This window comes from Camelus dromedarius, chromosome 28 (assembly GCF_036321535.1).
Source record: "Camelus dromedarius isolate mCamDro1 chromosome 28, mCamDro1.pat, whole genome shotgun sequence".
Taxonomy (NCBI): Eukaryota; Metazoa; Chordata; class Mammalia; order Artiodactyla; family Camelidae; genus Camelus; species Camelus dromedarius.
Genome location: NC_087463.1, coordinates 7,750,083 through 7,767,072, shown reverse-complemented (window position 1 = coordinate 7,767,072; position 16,990 = coordinate 7,750,083). Strand labels below are relative to the sequence as shown.

General features: G+C 49.6%; 1 protein-coding gene across 2 annotated transcripts in view; it reads left to right on the top strand.

The window, feature by feature from the left end:
- Nucleotides 1-795: 795 nt before the first annotated feature.
- Nucleotides 796-16,990, top strand: part of ZBTB7C (zinc finger and BTB domain containing 7C) — a 314,130-nt gene continuing 297,935 nt past the window's right edge. For both annotated transcript variants that reach the window (XM_031441954.2, XM_064480324.1), the window contains exon 1: nt 796-965. The gene's annotated coding sequence lies outside the window, so the exon portion shown is untranslated. The remainder of the gene's footprint in view (nt 966-16,990) is intronic.

Here is a 16,990-nt window from a genome sequence, read left to right as displayed (position 1 = left end):
GAGGTGTCTTTCTGAGCTCTCAGGAATTCCGAGAGCATTTGGGAAACTTCTCGCCCCCACTCCTTGCTCCCTACTTTCTGTTGGGAAAGCAGTTGCTGAGTTGTTTTATTTCCTCCCCCAATCAGACTCTGTAAAAATAGCCGTGCGCCGGGGCGACCGAGCCAAGCTCTGCCGCCCCGCTGTCCCGGGCCGGGTGTGGACCTAAAAATACCCGGCGGTCTGGAGCCTGTGCTCCGGGTGCGGGCGGGTCCGGCCGGGCCGCAGAGGGCGTCTGGAGACCGGAGAAACGGCGGCCGCCTGGCCCCTCGCCTCGGCCGGGGCTGTCCCTTTAAATCCTGGAGGAGGCAAAGAGAAAAAGGGAAAGAAAGAAAAAAGACGTGGAGCCCCGAGAGGAGGGTGGCTCTGCCCGGCCCCCAACTCTGCCCCTGCGCCGCGTCTTGACTGCCGCCCGCCGCCTCTGCGGGTCCTGGGTGGCCCCCGCAGCGCCGCCCACCGCCACAGTTACTGACAAAATAGAAATTAATTGGAACCAAGGAGGAGGTTTAGACGCAGCAAGTGCATGTGTGGCAGGGCGGGGAGGGAGCGCAGCGGAGGGGGCGGGCGCGAGCGAGAGGCGACCGCAGACATCCGGGCCCTTTAGCCCACTGCGCCCCCCGAGCCGGTGGCGCGGGCAGCGCGGGCGCCGGGCGCGGGGCGCGGGGCTGACAGCCGCTGCGAGGGAGGCGGGGCGCGAGGAGGGCGGAGGCGCAGCGCGGGGAGGGAGGAGCTGCCGCGCACCCGCCGCTGCCGCTCGGTTCCACACCGCGGGCGCAGCCCCGCCACGAGACTCTGACAGCCGCGCGGCCCGCGCTGCTCCGGCGCACAGGGACGGACGGACCGCGGCGGCCAGCGGCGGCGAAGGAGGACGCGAGGACCGCGGCCTGGCGCCAAGTGCGGGAGGCGCGCGGGTCCGGCGGCGCGCAGAGGTGAGTGGCTTCGCGCGCCAAGCCGGGGCACCGGCTGCGAGCGTCGCTGTCTCCTCCGCACCTCGGCTGCCGAGGCAGGTCGGGGGTCGCGGGGCTCCCGGAAGGTGGCTCTGCATCGCTGGTGCGGGAGAGTGATCTCCCGGACTGTTGCTAGGCGGCTGGCGGTCCGCGCGCCCCGGGGCGCGGGCGAGGGCAGAGGCGCTCTCAGCGCGGCGGGCAGGAGGCGGGGGGCTGCGGTGGCTATTCAGGGGCTCCGAGCGGCAGCCATGCAGCGAGAGGAGGCGGGAGGAGGGAAGGAGGGAGGAGGGGAGAGCCAGCGGAGAGCGAGCCAGCGAGCGGGCGCCGCGCCTCCTGGCTGGCACCGTGGCCCGGAGCGAAGTGGCGCGCGGGGCTGGAAGGGAACTTTTGCGGGCGCGTGCGGCCCTAGGCTCGGCGGCGCCTTCGGGCCCGGGCGGGACGGGCCTGTCGGCAGCCACAGGTGGTTTCTGCCAAAAGTTTTACCACACTTCTGCCAGGAAGGCGCGGGAGCAGTTTGGAGAGTGGCGGTTTCCTGAGACTTTGGCACCCACACCTCATACCATCTTATCTTGAAGATTAGGACAGGGGTTGGAAAGTCTGGGATCCTGCATCTCGCGACGCGCCTCGAGGTCTTCGTGCTGGTCCCTGACCGAGGTGGCGTCTTTGCAGCACCTTGAGACCCATGCTGCTGTTCGTTGGGAAGTTGTAGGAAATGGGTGCACGCAACGGTTCCTCTGTGCCTCAGGAAAGCTAAGCCAGGGCCAGCCGGGTACCTGTCGCCCGCTCAGGGCAGCGCGGTGTCTCTTCCAAGCGACACGCACAGGAACCGGGCGCGTCTTCCCTCATGGTGTGTGCGTCTCTTGCGTCTTTGAAAGCGAGTCCTCTTTGGCTTTTGTGTTGTTTTGTTACGCGGGCTGCTTCTTTGATTTCTTTAGGAAGAGGGCGGAAGAGGAACCAAAGAAAAGCGGAGCGGCAACCACTCTCGTTTCCTTTGAATCCAGCGGCGGAGGCTAGTATCCTAGGCGTCGAGGGTCCAGGACCAGGGGAGCCAAGAGTTGGTGGAGTGTGCTGCCTGCCTAGGAAGCCTCGCAGGACCATTCGCTAGGCTAGGACTGGGTTTCTGAGGTCTCTGGAACAGAAAGAGGGATGAGAGTGGGAAGGGAGGACCCTCAGAATAGGAAGATGTGCGGTGGTCAGCTCTGGGGAGAGAGGCTCCGAGAAGTCCAGCGGTTTGGCCCCGTTCCTCACTGGCCAGGTTGATGAATCTAGGGCAGCGAGGTTAGCACCACCCGGGTAGGTCCGTCCTGGGATGAAAGAAATCATTATCCCGGGAGTGGGTCTGATACCCGGGTGTTGCAAGTCCATACAGAACGGCATGAGAGTTGGAAACACTCAGTCCTTCATTCTGGCTGGTCCTGCTCCCACTCCCTGTTCCCCCAACCCCAATAAGTATCTGAGGAGAAAGCATGCCTTTTGCTTTAAAGGAAGTCACAGAATTTTAGAGCTGAAAGAGACCCTAGAAATATTAGGAGCGCTCATTTTACAGATGAGCAGACTTGGGCCCAGGGAAGGAGAGAGACCTGCCACAGTGGTTAGAGGTCCAGGGGGACTAGAAATGACATCATCCTCGCAGGCCAGGGTGGAGAGAGTTCCCTCAGCAAAGCCTTGGAGGGCCTGAGATCAGAAATGCCACCCCCACACTCCAAGCCCATCATGGGCTCATTATCTGGTGCTTTCTACATCCATGCTTGCCAGCTAATTTCCTGTCCTCTGCCCTTGGCTTGAACAGAATCAGAACTGTCACTGCAGAGTTCCAGTCTGACGCGATCCTAACTTTTCCTGCTCCCTCCTCACCCCGAATCCCTCAAACTCCTTTTGTAACATAATGTGGCTTGATTAGCCAAGATGAGTTTGCAGCTTGTCTCACTGTGAAGCACCCACTTTCCGTAGGATGCCAGAGCTCTGTTTTCTTGGTAATTAGGTTTTACAGATATTTTTGAAAGAGAGCCCAATTCTGGATCAATTACACTTGGACACAAATGCTGTGCTGTTGTGGATACTAAATGAGAAAGATGAGTAATTATCTGGGGGAGCTGGAATAAATGTTGTTATGAGGATTTGACACAGCTATTAGACATCAATGAGTGGGTTTGCAGTAAATGTTTTTTACGTTGTATTTTATTGAGCAAACAAAGTGTCTTAATTAAAAAGAACTGCGAGTTGGCCACTTGAATTTTAGCCACTTGTTTCTTACCAGCGTGCATGGGTGGGCAGGATTTGAATGATAAACAGAATGATTGTTGAGAGAACTTTTTTTCCCTCCCAAACCTAAATACTCCAGCGCAATGCTTGTTCTTCAGTCTATAATGTCATGGTCTGGTCTGCAGAGCCATAGTAAATCAGAATCGGTCTGGATGTGGTGTATGTCAATCTGTATTAGTCAGAAATGACTTGTAAGTGGGAATATATTGTAAGTGTGATGCTTTCAAGGGCATGCAGTGTCAAGAATTCAAGGCTAATGCAATGTCACCGAGCATAATTCTTCTCTTGTCAACAGATAAGAATCAATGTCCCCAAAGCTATGCTTGGGGCACCTGTGGAAGAAACCAAGATGGGTACCTTCATGATAATACAGTGTTGTTTTTTGACATGACCTTTTCAATTTCCACTGCATGCTAATCTCATAGGTAGTTCATAGTTCAGCTCTTGTCCCTCTTACAGATGGGGAGACTGAGGCAGAGAGAGGGGAGAATGTTAGTCCTGTAACTTTGCTCGCTGCATTCACATACTCTGAGCATGTAACCTGGGGTTTCTGGGCTGACCAGGGTGTGAGAGGCCCCCCGATAATGTGGCAAGCCCCTTGCCCCTCTTCAGCACTGTAATTACAAAGGGGCGTAGAGGTGTGGTGGGGTTATAGTCGCAGTTCATAGGAGGCCACTCACTCTCACGGGGACCTGAAGGACTTTGTTCCCCACCCCTGCTGTGGGCGTGCCGTTTCCCTCCCTCTTGCAGCAGGCTGTGGGAACTTGGGCGAGGAGGGACCAGCTGGCTGGGGCTGGGGCGGGGGTGTGGGATCTGTGCCTGTGTCGGGCTGAAGGAGTCTAGGCTATTTATAACCTCTCCTCCCCTCCTGGGAAGAAGAGACTCAAGGGTCTGGAACCATACTTTGCGCTGACTTCTCCCCAGGACGGCTGTGCCCACTGGGCAAAAACCTGCTGCCTGGCAGCATGGCGGGTGTTGGAGTGGCCGCTGGGGAGGGGTCTGCAGGGCTGCTCGGAACTTCGGCTGCTCTGGGGGATTTGGGATACAAACATTTCCTAGAGCCAGTGGGTGCACTTTTCCTTGGGCATGGAACCCCTATTTGCACAAAATGAGACCACACCCCAGAAACCTCACAGGGCAAACCTAAAGTGGGGGTAATTGGCTTTTCTGAAATAATGGCAATAATGATTTTTATGCAGGAGGAGATTCCAAAAGCGACACGTTAGTCGTTAGTCGTGGTTCCCTGTGACTGTGAGCCCTGGCTTTTCTGAGTGATGCTGGCTGAGGAGGTTCGAGGCACGCACCCAGAGCTCTTTCCCTCCTTCCCCACCCCTTCCCCAGACCAGTCCCGGTGGTCCCCCTCACCTCCCACTCTTCAAGCCAACACCAAAACCCTCCTGTGTCCTCAGATGAATAGTACCTGCCCGTCCCACCGATTACAGCTTCATTCCTGAGACCAGGCAGGCGTGTTTTCTCCTTGGGTCAGTGGAGGGAGGGATGAGGGTGGGGGCAGAGGAAGCGGGCCAGGCACCGATTAACCCTTTGGAGTGAGTTAATCCACCCTTCAGAACCATGTCAGGCGTTCACAGCACGTTTTCCCAGGAGGCCTGCTGGGCAGCTCCTGACTGAGGGCGATGCCCCATGAGCCCGGTGCAGCTTTGGGGTCCGGACTTGTGTCGCTCATCTTCACATCCTTCGCGCTCGGCACAAGGCCTGGGCACGGAAAATGTTTGCTGAACGCCCACCAAGGGCTGAGTGCTGTGAAGAGTGTGTTGGGAGGGCAAGGGTATACAGTGGGGTGTGGATGAAAAGAGACGGGATTCCATAGGCATTCTGAGAGCCCTGAGTCAAGCTGATTGGCCATCAGAGATGGAGGGAGCACCCGGTCATTGAGTCACCTGAAACAGAGATGCAGTCCTTCTCCACGGGCTGTCACAGCACAACTCAGCCTCAAGGAGCTGGGGACTGAGTTTCCTATAGTAAGGCAGGGGGGCCACTCCTGTGCGCCCCTCCTGTGGGCTCTCCAGGGTCTATGCCCTGCCTGCCTGTCTGAACCCCCTCCACTCTCTGTGCTCCAACCACCTGGCTCCTTTTTGTTCCTTGAACACATCAAGTTCACGTGTTTCTCCATGGCTGTCCCTGTCTGCCAGGCCCTTCCCATTGATCCTCCCACAACTGGCTTTCCCTTGTGGTTAGATCTGAACTGAAATAGCCTGGTAATCTAGTCTTCATAGCAGCCCAGTCTATCTGGGGTATAGTCTTAAAAAAAAATTATTTATTTATTTTTTATATTATTTATTATTATTATTATTGTTATTAATTTTGGCAGGGGGTGGAGGTAATTAGGTTTATTTATTTTTAGAGGAGGTACTGGGGATTGAACCCAGGACCTTGTGCGTGCTAAGCATGTGCTCTACCACTTGAGCTGTACCCTCCCTATTCTGGGATATAGTCTTGATTCTCCTCGCATTTATTGTCTGCCTCCCCCACTAGAATGGAAGCTCTGTGAAGGCAGGGAGCTTGTCTGTTTTGCTCCCCATTGTATCCTCAGTGCAGAGCGGTACCTGGCACGGAGCAGTGGCTGAGGAGGTAGTTGGTGAGCAGATATGCCCATTAGTACTAGGGGGCGTATGAAGATGAGACGGCGGGGGAGGGAGGAGCCCTGCCCTGGGGGTCCCTTTAGCCTAGAGGTGGAAGTAAAGCTTGTTCTTACACACTCAGATGTGTGGCAGGGAGGGAAGGTGACATTCAAGAGGTGCAGCCCAGGAGGGGCCGTGGTCAAGCAATGTTAGCCCTGATTTAACAAGGGTGGTTGGCGCAGGCAGGGGGGGTCTTCCTCCAGTTGCTGAGTTAAGAGTTGGGGAGCCCTGGCAGCTGACCCACCTCCAAGGCTGAGGTTCCTCCAGCTTGCTTGGCTGCCATCTTTCCCTCTCTCGCTCTGTTTATTTACTTCTTTGGTGAGCGAGCGTTCCAAGCATAATGCCATCCTTGGAGAGTCAGGAATGTAGTGTTTTTCCACCAGCTCCATTCATTTGCAGCCTCCTCGGAACAGCTGTGGACAGCTGGCTGCCAGCGTGGATGCAGGGAGAGCTTCTCTTCAGGGCCAAGGGGTACGCTCAGCCCTGCAGGAATGGGGAATTTCATTTGTGTTTCACACCCTGCTGATTTCCAAACCCCACTGAAATGGTGCCTGTAAAAACAGATTCATGAGGAAATTAAAAAACTATTAGCGTTCAGTGTACTGCTTATTTTCTGATTATAAAAGCAATAAGAGTCATGATGGGAAATTTGGAAAATATGAAAAGGTGTAAAACTAAAACTCCAAACTGCTTACAACACGCCAACTTTGGTGTGTTTCCTTCCAGTCTTTTTTCTGTATCCACCACAACACACACACACACACACACACACACTCACATACAAATATAATTAAGATTAAACATTGTTTTCTAAAACTTTAAAAACTCATATCATCTTTTCATAAACAGAAAGATTTCTTTTTCTTAGGAGTCTGGGACATTCCCACTGCGAATCACTGATATTTAGAATAAAATGTATTTTCCAAGTCTCCTCACTGGCTGAGAATATTTCATTGAGGTTCACCATCTGCAGTTTGAGTTAGGAAAACAGCTCCCCCATCCTGCCCCACCTCCAATACTTTGCGGATGTGCTTTGAAAAGTACTTCTCACTACACACCTCCCTCCGTCGTTGTGTTAAGAGCTACTGGTACATGGTGTTGCAAGCTGTCCCTTACTGAACGTCCTATCATTTTTACCAATGATGCCATCCTGTTCTTTAGACACATATTTTAATGGATGTGTTGCATTCCTTCAAGGAATGTATCATATTTGTTTACCACTATGAAAAGCAAAACAAAACCCACTGCCCATTAACTGCTCATTCCTTGACCTAAAAATAACAGCAGGAGAACCCCGAGAAATATGATCTAGTATTATCGGATTCGTGTGTTTAGGGCATCACTGTTTGGGGGAAACCTTGGCTCCTTCAGGAGCCCGGGGGCTTTGTCGCTGTCATGGCTGTGCGCAGGGCCTAGTAGGATGCCCGGCCTGCCGTGGGTGCTGAGGAAGTGTTTTGCTGAGTGAGTGAAATACAGAATCCTTCCTGTGGGAGGTGAGGCCCTGATTAAGCCCACTGATGTCAAGGCCTCTGTTGAGAGTGAGTTCACGGGGGAGGGAGGAGGGTGGAGGGGTGGGGGAGAGCATTACCTCCTGGGAACCAGAGTGCGGAAGGGTGGCCTGGGATGGGAAGCAGCTTTTTGACTTAATATTTTGTTTTATTTTATTTTATTTTATTTTATTTTATTTTATTGAGTTACAGTCAGTTTACAATGTTGTGTCAATTTCCAATGTAGAGCACAATTTTTCAGTCATACATGAACATACATATATTCATTGTCGCATTCTTTTTCACCGTGAGCTACCATAAGATCTTGTATATATTTCCCTGTGCTATACAGTATAATCTTGTTTATCTATTCTACATATGCCTGTCGGTATCTACAAATTTCGAACTCCCAGTCTGTCCCTTCCCACCCCCCACCCCCTGGCAACCACAAGTTTGTATTCTATGTCTATGAGTTTGTCTGTTTTGTATTTATGTTCATTTGTCTTTTCCTTTTTTTTCTTTCTTTCTTTTTTTTTTAGAGTCCACATATGAGCAATCTCATATAGTGTTTTTCTTTGTCTTTCTGGCTTACTTCACTTAGAATGACATTCTCCAGGGACATCCATGTTGCTGCAAATGGCACTATGTTGTCATTTTTATGGCTGAATTGTATTCCATTGTATAAATATACCACTTCTTCTTTATCCAGTCATCTGTTGATGGACATTTAGGCTGTTTCCATGTCTTGGCTATTGCAAATAGTGCTGCTATGAACATTGGGGTGCATGTGTCTTTTTAAATTAAGGTTCCTTCTGGATATAAGCCCAGGAGCGGGATTTCTGGGTCATATGGTAAGTGTACTTCTAATCTTTTGATGAACCTCCATACTGTTTTCCACAGTGGCTGCACCAAACTGCATTCCCACCAGCAGTGTAGGAGGGTTCCCTTTTCTCCACAGCCTCTCCAGCATTTGTCAATTGTGGACTTTTGAATGATGGCCATTCTGACTGGTGTGAGATGATTGACCTCATTGTAGGTTTGATTTGCATTTCTCTGATAATTAGTGATATTGAGCATTTTTTCATGTGCCAATTTATCATTTGTATTTGACTTAATAGTTTTGATGGATTTTTGAAGGCAGTAAAGTTTAGGTGGAGCCTTGATATAAGGGGCTAGAGGCACTTAACTCTGTGAGACAGGAAGTCGAGGGCACCCAGGTAGGAGGCATGGGCCACGTGGAGCCTCAGGGTCAAGAGAACGGGGACATGTCTGCCAGCCTGGCATGTGGGGTGCAGCCCAGCCAGGGAACGGCTAGAGATGGGGACCCTGCAGACTGGCAGCTCTTCAGGAGCCCAGAACCTACTCCCGGGGAAAGCTGGGTCCCTGGGGACCACGGGGCCCCCAACCTGCCTTCAGGCAGGTGTTGTCCCCATACTGCAGAGGAGGAAACTGAGGCCTGGAGAAGTTAAGGGGTGGTGAGGAGTGTGGGTCTGGAGCTGCTCAGACCTGAATTCTGACTTGGCCACTTTCCAGTGGTTGCCCTAGGCCCGGTCCTCAACCTCCCTAAGCTGTAGTTTGCTAATCCAGAAAGCAGTGATAACCAGCTTCACTGGGTGGTTGGGACAATGGGATGAGAAGATGCACACAGAACACTTGGCACGGCTCCTGACAAAGATGAGGGCTCCCCACAGGGAAGCCGCTATTAGCCACGTGTTTTGTGAATTTCTGTTTCTAACCTGAAGGGAGAGGAGAGACAAGACCAAGGATTCACGTCAAAGGTCATTCACAACTTTCTCTCCTTCCACCTCCTCCTTCCCAAGCTACCACCTGACTTCAGGGGATGGAAATCCTACAAGGAAGATGAGCGTTGGGAAGCCAGTGCCCACGTGTAGGTGGAGTTAATGTCCCTTGAGGGGCGGCAGGATTCCTTTCCTTCCCTCCCACCTGCAGAAGGCAAGACACACGTCTGATGCTCACCCTGAGGCTTCGGAGCCTCAGTGTCGCTGTCGCTGTCAGGGGCACCATGTCTACTAAGGCATGCCTGTCACGGTTAGCCTTGAGAAGAGAGGAGGGCCGCACAGAGGATGAGACTGGGGACAGGTCATTTTTCCTGATTGGGAGCTGAATGGATAAACGGCTTATGACCTGGAGCAGCACAGCCTAGCGGAGATATATTGTGAGTCATCCTGGTAATTTAAAATTTTCCGCAGTCACATTTTTAAAAACTAAAAAGAAATGGGTAAAATGAATTTTAGTAAGGTGTTTTGTTTAACCCAGTATATCCAAAATATTATCATTTCAACGTGTGACACTAGTCACATTTCCAGAGCTCTGTAGTCTCCTGGGGTCGGTGTGGTGAGCCTGGGACACAGGTTGGGAGGGCCAGTCTGGGGGGTGCTGGTGCTACCTGGGGCCCTCTGTGTGGTGAGGGGAGGCCGCGGGGCCTCTGGCAGGGAACGTGTCAAAAGCAAGCAAATAAGGGAAGAAGTGAAGGGTTGTGAGACCTCCCCTGTTGTCTGGGCCCATGGTGGGCGAATTGTGTATTCCTGAGGGGGAGCGGGTCCACTATAGGCCTGTTTCCTCATCTGCAAAAATGAGGTTGTGCCATGTAAGAACCCTTCTGGCTCTGGTGTTCACTAATCCCTGTGAGAAAGACACGGAAAGCAAACTTAGCCACTTCCTAAGTTTGAAGTGGGTGGAGGTGGGGCTTAGAGAGAAAGTTCTGGCAAAAGAGAAAACTGCGGGGCCCCACGTTTTAAAGCATCTCGTTAGAAAGTTCTGTCTGGACAGTTTAGGGAGACGTATGTGTCTCTCTAAGTGTCTCCAAGGATGGACAATATCAGTCACTGCCGTTAAGCTGCATTTATTTAAAAGTATGTTTTGGGGGCGGTGGGGGGATATGTGTTAACTATTATTTTTAAAAAATGACATGTTTTCATTGTTTTTAAATCCTGAGCCTGCCTCTTGTTCCCGGTCATCCCAGATGGCTGTGAACGACAACCATGAAAGAGGGGAGCGGCCCTGCAGGAAATATTAGAGCAAAAAAGGAAATATTTCAGCCCCGTCATAAATGGGCACTTGGCCTGTCCAGAGAGGATGTGGGAAGAGAGAGGAAAAAAGCAGCAGGTGTGTTTGGAGGGAAGGGCGTGTCCGCAAATGTATTTTAAGCTCCTGAAGTCAGAGGCCTTGGTCTCATCACACTGGGGAGGAGGAATTTGAGGTTTTTATCTCCCGGCCACAGGCTTCTGTGGGGGGGAAGGAAACGCTTTCTCCTTTTTAAGGAGTGTCTCTTCGTTTTAAATTAGGTTGTCACTAAGTAACTAGCTGCGTCTACCTGAGGATTCCCCATTCCCACACAGGAAAGCGCCTGCGTGCTGTAAAGAGCCGATCCAAACACTTGCAGCCAGCGATGAGGAAACTGAGGGTCAGAGAGGCCCCACCACTCTCTGAGGTCCCCCAGAAAGCCCCTGCCTGTGCCGAGACGGCTGCCACGTGTCCTTTTGACCACACAAGTTTGCCTCCTTGGTTTTTGTCTTTTCCACAGTTAACAGATGACTCAGCCAGGCTGCCTTGAACCATTTTTAAATGCGGACTTCTCTTTTATGTTTTCCTAAACTAGATTTTTTTTATTACTTTTCTATGCATTGTTTGCTTTGAATTTCTAATTTAATTTTTTCGAATAGGTCAATACTTACGTGGTTTAAAATTCAAAAGGTACAAAAGGGTTATTCAAAGTGAAATGTCTTTCTCTCACCCCATCTCCCCATCCCCCTCTCCCTAGGCAACCGTGGCTACTGGGATCTTCAGTTTAAATATATTTGTGCACATACTGGGAAATACGTAGATGTGTGTGTATGTATACATTCATGTGTGTGCATACTTCTAAATTTTTTTTACCCAAATGGAAGCACATGATACACATTATTATTTCACTTTACATTTGCTACTGAACAGTAAGTCTTGACTGTAAAGAATGTCTTTGATCTTTTTGCTTATTTGTTTTGAAGGCATAAATTCCATTATATGGCAATACTTTGACTTATTTAGCCAGGCCCTCATGGATGCATATTTTAGTTGTTTCAAGTCTTTTGTTTATCCAATTTTCCTGTTTTTAACCCAATGATTTCTTTTTTATGAAAGCAAATCTTGAGTTTTCTGAATACAGGCCAACTGATAGCATTCTAAGCTTGTTGATGTATTGTTCACGAGATGCTTCAAAGAATAAAATTGCTTCCTTGTTTAAGGATGAAGAACAGAATAAGTGATCTTTGGCATTGAACTTCCTGGGAAACAAATCACGTGGTCGACATTCACTCGTTAAGTCAATGTTTCCTGAGTTCCTACTGTGTGCTGTGCCCCGGGCCCCGGGGCAGGCAGTGCATAGGGGTAAGGGTGAGGAAGCAAAGAAGAAGGAGGTTTGCAGGAGAGCCCTCCCGTTCTGGGGCTGGAGTTGGGGGCAAGGGGTACCTTTGATGGGGGAAGACAACAGTTAGAGCAACGCTGGGGGCAGCCTTGATGAAGGAAAATGAAAGTCACAGAGGGAACGTTGGCCCTGTGACTGGGGGTGGGATGTGGGATGCCAGGCTGGGGCGCTGGGCTGATTGGCTGCATATGAGCAGCGAGGTTTCTGCCCGCAGGTCATGGCACCACGTCCTTGGTCCCTTTCATCTGCATTTCTTGGTTCCTGCCCATCTGTAAGGTCCTCTGAAGGGCAAGGTCTGGGACCCCGGCTCAGCCAGGCAGACTCTGTGTGTCCTTGGTGTGCTCCTGACCTTGAGGGGCTTTGAAACCCCTCTTTTTCCCAGGAAAACAAAGTTGCCTTCAGTCTGGAAAGCAAGGCTCTCTCTCAGGCCAATTCCTTCTCAGCAAATGGGCGGCGATGGCAGAGCAGCCCCATGGACAGAGGGAACTGGGGTCAGCGGGGAGAAATCAACCCCTCTGTGCTGAAGGAGGCACCCTCGACTGCCCTGAACTGGAGCTCCCTGGGCTGTCCCTGTGTGTATGCAGCTCCAAGTTCCCTTCCTGGATGGAGGGGCTTCTGCTTCCCAGGAATCCTGGCCCCAGGCCTGGCAGCCTGCCCTCTTCGGGGCTCAGAATGCTTTCTGGTAGCATCCCACAGCCTGAGTGTGGACCTTTATCAGCAGGGCTGAAGGCAACAGACCGAAGTTGCTGAAGAGTTCTGGATTAGTCCTAGAAACTGCCCGTCACAAAGCAGTTTCGCTTGTATGTGTTGAGGGGAAGAAGCTAGCATCCCGCCGAGAGCACAAGGTGCATCGGAGCTCCCCCTGTATCTTCAGCCTGGGCTAAGTTCCTCAGGGCTTCAGAAGAAGCCCAAGACGTTGTCTTGGCCTCAAGGATGCGAAAATCTGGCTGGGAAAACGATGATATGTATATAAGGCTAACACAAGCCTTACGCTGGAGAACTAAATGATACAGGATATCTTGTAAGAGCTGTAAAACTTCAAGGTAAAGAGAGGTGTGTGCCCGGAGTCAACAGGATCGAGACTTGAGATGAACCTCAGAAAGGCAGCATGGGAGGAGGATGGGCACTGACATCAATTTAGCAACTGCTGCATAGCTGGCACCCGTGCGATATGCCCATCAAGTCACACAACCACTTTCAATTAGACGTTATTATTCCCATTTAACAAAGCTCAGGGTTTCAGAGCCCACATTCTGTCCACTGCACCTACACTGACAGTCAGATTCCTGGAGATTATCCAGGGAGGGAGGAACAGCCTGTGCGAAGGAACAGTGGTGGGACCACTGTGCCCTGAGTCACTCTCCGCCAAGAAGTCTCCCCTCAGCAGAAAGGCATGTGTAAGGAACAGGTGGAAAAACATTTGGTTGAGGGGGTCAGGCTTGGAGGATTAATTGCAGTAAATCTTGACTCCTGGGTTGTTTACCCCTCTGTCCAGTTCACTTCTGATTTTTACCTGGTGTTATCTCAATTCTGGCATACGTCAGGTGATGCCATAATGTCGATTTTTGCATTAAACAATAAGCATTTAGGAAGAGATAATCCACTTTGATCCAACTATTAAAAACCATGTATTTCTGTCCAGAACCAAACTGGGATGATTTTTATCCATTGAGCAATATCTCTTTCCTATAACATTTTGGGAAATTGTTTTTTTGGAGCCATTTAAGGCACTGTTGTAAAAATGCAACTACTAGCACAAAGGAATATCAGGTCACTGGAATCAGGTGTTAAGACACCCCAGAGATATGTGTTTATCCATGTTTTCAAATCCTATAGATGGATGGTTCTATATTTCACTTCTGTGAGAACCACATGACTTGCTAATGATCTTGTGGCTCATGGTCAAGGATGAAAATTCCTCTTTCATTATACGCTCTATATGTACTGCGGACCATGTAGTATATGTTGTTAGGGGTGGTGAATGGACAGGAACAGAGGAATGGATGTGAGGGCTAGTAAATCCTGTGTGGTGGTTAAGGACCGCTTTCCAAGGCCCAAGTTTGCGTAAGTGTCCTCCAGTAGACTCCTTCTCCTTCTTTCCTTTTTAATGGAGGTACTGGGGATTGAGCCCAGGACCTCCTGCATGCTAGGCTTGAGCTCTGCCACTGAGCTATACCCACCCCCCTTTCCATTGGATCCTATCCATCTTTGTAATCCCAGGGTTTCTCTGTCTTAGTACTAACTTACAAATAAATACAAACCATTGGAACAAAAAAAACAGCCCTCCTCTTGTTTTCCTGACTGCCTTTAGCATTGGGAATTAATGAAGTGTTAGTAGATCTGAATCCCACCTGATGAGTTCGTGTCCATCTTAGGCTTCTTGCCTTGACTCTTGCAGAATATATAGGAAGGTCCCTGAGGGAAGGAAAATGCTTCCTGTTTCTGGTTTAGCTTTGATGTTAGATGTGCTTGTGCCCATTTTGAAAATCATCTCCTAACTCAGATTTCAGTTAGGTTCTAGGAACTCAGAAATCCATGCTCACACGGCTGGGTGGTACCCATGAGAAGCAGAGGGAAAGGTCCCAGTCGCTGTCCTTGCCAGCATGGGGCTACCGACGAGTGTGTGCTCCTTGCCTTTGTCTCCCTGGAACCCCGAGATGTTTTCCTAAGACGCTTTGCGACCCGGGTGGGGCTGGAGAGAAAGGTTGTGAAAGTGAGTTATTTGATAAAATAATATTTTTGCTTACATTATAGAAAACCAAATCGCGCTATGTCTTATCTCCATTGCTTTGCCAGAAATTCCTCATGACAGATTCTGATGCGCCAGATCGAGCCACCTGGCTGAGTGTCCCCTATTTGGAGAAGTCAACTAAAAGCCATTGTTTAACTAGAGGCTTTTCTGTTGCTTCCTTACAATTTTCAAGACCCTGCCTTTGTGCAGATCTGACTCAGCAATGTTCTATTTTGGGAATTGGTGACCTCTTCTCATATTCTGGGCTTCAGTTCTCTAGTTTTCTGCTCTTTGCTCAGGACTGGTTATTATGTAGCTCTTGAGTCCGGGTCTGAGGTCGTCTCACCACGAAAGGACCCATCTTTGTACCAGGACTCTGCCCAGCCACTGGGTGCCGGAGTGACCTAGTTCCTCTTCCTGCTTGCCTCATGGGTAAACTAGCATTTTCACCATTGCAAATTGTTACATTCGCTGGGAAAGTAGCCATTTGCCAGAGTGGTAAAACATTTCAATAGAACATACACACACTTTCTCTCTCTTCCTCCTCCCTCCCTCTCCCTCTCTCCTTCCCTTCTTAAATGACATCATGGATGGAAAGCACCCAGCAGAGTGGCTGTCACAGAGCCCAGAACTCAATAAATATTATTGATTACTACTAATATTATAATGATCCTGTTCAAAAGGAAACTGTAACCCCCAGTTCCTTTGTGGTCACGCTTGAGATTCAGAAAGCTCTCTTAGCCTGGTGACCCATTCTGTTGTTTTTTTATGCTCCATCCTTCATACACACACAGCACATTAAGAGTCTGTTCATTCTTGGGATGTGTGTGAAATTCCAATTCCTGTCAGGAGAATTTATGTGTGGTTTTAGAGGGGATAATCGACCAGTTAGTATGTGCGCACTGATTTTATACACATACGCGTCGCCGTTTACAGCACACATTATAACATCTTCAGTCTCTGCCAAGAATGTGTATTTCTTAGCCCCGTGTATTTGCATATTATGGGTTCATAATTTTAAAGAGCTGTTAAGATCTCTACAGAAAAATGTAGTCACTGTACTCTGATGTTCTAAATCTCAATGTAGTAGTAAGAACCTGGCTAATTTTTGCCCCTGCTAATGTACCAGCCCTATAATTTTCACACACACACACACATACATACATGCTCCTCTGACTTTACTTCTAAGCAAGGATTTAATAGCTGGGAGCAGAGTTACGCTGCCTGTTCCCTAGACTTCATCACCTTTCCAAAATATATCGCACACATGGTACAATGTCCTATGGTCTTATTACCGATGATTAAAAAGAAGAGATTTGTTAAAATAAATGAGCCCGCTGCATCTGATCTTTCCCTGGTTTGGGTCCCTCACTTCCCACTCCTCACCACACCCTGCAGCTTTAGTCATTTGCCTGCCACGCCTCTGGTTTAGCTGCGCTCCCTGACAGGGCAGAGAGCTCTTCACAAATTGCCCTTTCAAGCTAACATCACCAGAAAATCCAGCCATCCACACCCCACTCTCCAATCAGTCATTAAAGAGCCTGCCATTGGCAGTGCTTGATTGGACCAAACGAAACAGAGCAGAGGAGAAAAAGAAACTTAAGACATTTTTAAGGTCTCGCGGGTACCAGGTACCTGAATTCTAAAAACAGTCACGTGGAGGTTTCAGGAAAAAAAGGATGCCAAGTTGAAGCCTAGTCTATTCCATTTCAGTGCAGGGAGAATTAAATAGCTGAGCTGTAGAAGTCTTTATTTTTTAAAAATATTTTTACTTGAAGTACAGTTTACAATGTTGTGTCAATTTCTGGTATATAGCATGATGTTTCAGTCATACATATACATACACATATTGGTTTCCATATTCTTTTTCATTATAGGTCACTGTAAAATATTGAAAATAGTTCCCTGCGCTATACAGTAGAAACTTGTTGTTTTTCTATTTTATAGATAGTAGTATAAACTCCCGGTTTATCCCTTCCCATCCCTTTCCACCCCTCTGCCTCCTCCCCTGTAGAAGTCTTTAGATGAGTTGGTTGCAATGGAAATGCTGCAGGAATCTACCGTCGCGCGGCCAACCTGGGCATCACTGGGCTGAGGAGCCAGCCAAGGCTGGGAAGGGGTCCAGTGGCTTTCTTCATTGTGTGGTCTGCTTTGCTCTTTTGATGTTCAGTCAGAAAGCAAACACTGCCCTGAAGACTGGAAGCTATGCCCTTTGGGGTATCAGGGAGGGTTTCGGCTTCCAGGAGGCAGAGGAACATCATTTTCCAGCTGCTGTCTTGGACTCAGACACTGAGGTTGCTGACGTCTGGGGGCTCATGATCACCTTGCTGTCCCTTGGTACTTGCCCCTTGTGGCTTATTTTCACTTAGGAATATTTGCTTTAGTCCTGTGTGTGTGTGTGTGTGTTCATCTCGAAAGTGTCCTGATCAAAACTTCTTTTAGTTTTGATTCAGAGCTTAATTGCA